Consider the following 1793-nt stretch of genomic DNA (forward strand, 5'->3'; position numbering starts at 1 on the left):
TTTGCGCACTACTTCCAAATTGGGCACCAATTTCGAAAATTGTCGAAGTTTGCAAATTATTGCATTTCCTGCCTTTATGTATAATTCCACGATCAAAATGTCCGATTATATAAGTCGTTTTTCTGTATTAAAGGCAAGTCCGGATAGTAGACTTCGCTATAAAATACTCGATATGTTCTCAGTAACTATCCGAAATGTTAGCCCAATAAAATCGTTTTAGTGGGAAAAAACCATAATTTGAGTTCTGATGATCATTTCATTAGGCTAACATTTTGGATAAGTACTGAAAACATATCGAATATTTTATAGCGAAGTCTACTATCCGGACTTGTTTAAATAACAAATCAGTATGAATCATGCTTTACATGCATTTGATCACTCATTATTTTCTTTTATTGATGTAATGACTTTATAAACCATTATGTGTAGCGTACATGCTCAATTGTCATTAAAATTTGTGATTCTGTCATTATTCCTCAAATTTAAATTGTTGCACTCGATCTCACACAATGTTTCCCATCCGAAGATACTTCAAATCCCAAATTGCATTCACAAATCCTCCTGTTTTGAGGGCAGTATGAGTTTGGCACGCAATCATTCTGCGCCCAACCATCATAGCAAGAAGTCCCCACAAAGCCAACACAGCGACCTTCTTCGGGTAGAAATTCTCCAACATCGTTATAGAAATTAGCCATGCCACAGTTCCTTGCGCATTGACAACGTCCAACTTCAACGTTCACCGTGTTGCAGAACACAGATGCCGGCCCACGGTACATACAGACGACCTTTTGATCAGGATTGTTGCCATATGGAATGCAAGCATTAGTGCTGCTGCAGGCTTCGCCATAATCGGCCGTGCTAGAGACAAGGTTAGGGATGAGAACGGCGACAAAAAGTTGAAGGATGAAGAGGCTGCCTTCCATTTTGCTGGAAACGTGGTAAATTTTGGGATTAAAATAATGATTAATTGCATTAAGTTGAAATTTAAAGAAAAATTGAGGGATCGCGAAGCAAAAATCGTTTTTAATCCAATTTTTTGTTCGGATTGATTCGTTTTAGCTTTATTGAAATTTGGAAGTTTTGAACTAAGTGCCAGATGGGGACTGTTAAAACATCAAAAATGTAAGAGGAATAAATGTAAGAGGAATAAATAGGCGAAAAAAAAATTCAAAAGTTAAATAGAATGAAAGCATTCCATTCTTACTTTTTGATGAACACTGGACATAACGACAAATTTCAAAGCTTTTTGTGACTCTTACCTGGCTGTGATGAAGTTTGGATTAGTAATTGATGAGGTTTACGTATGTAGTTGTTCTGTAAATTAAAGTGATGCTCATCAGAAACAGGCCGAGTATATATTGGGAAAATAGTACGGTGGAGATTCGTTGTGAGTGTGCATTAGTCAAAATTGGGATTTCCAAGATAATAGTAACGTATGACAATAACAAGTTAAGTGCAAAGTATGGTACGACAATTTAATTGGTGGCGAGTCACGTATCCACTAAATCCATTAAGATAAGCGCATTACGGTTTGACCCTTGAAGCGTGATTGAGCAATGGGTAAATTTATTGACACGATGAATTACTTGTTACAAGTGTAATTATGGTTCGACTGTGGTTCCAGGTGATAAAATAAACACTTCATGCCATCTTAAAAGCATACAATAATTCACTGCATAATTACCATGGACAATCTGAAAATAACGGCAAGGGAATCCGCAACACCGTTTTATAACCGGGCGCTGAATATATATGACTCTACCGGATCGTGATAAATACCACCGCGCAGTAGA

General features: G+C 37.0%; 1 long non-coding RNA gene across 1 annotated transcript; it reads right to left on the bottom strand.

The window, feature by feature from the left end:
• Nucleotides 1-360: 360 nt before the first annotated feature.
• On the bottom strand, nt 361-1392 carry LOC110850059. The gene is made up of 2 exons (XR_002547918.2): nt 1260-1392; nt 361-927 (listed from the first exon to the last, which is right to left on the bottom strand). It is a non-coding gene; the product is annotated as an uncharacterized LOC110850059 (long non-coding RNA).
• Nucleotides 1393-1793: the final 401 nt, after the last annotated feature.

Source organism: Folsomia candida, unplaced genomic scaffold (assembly GCF_002217175.1).
Source record: "Folsomia candida strain VU population unplaced genomic scaffold, ASM221717v1 Fcan01_Sc005, whole genome shotgun sequence".
NCBI classification, from domain to species: domain Eukaryota; kingdom Metazoa; phylum Arthropoda; class Collembola; order Entomobryomorpha; family Isotomidae; genus Folsomia; species Folsomia candida.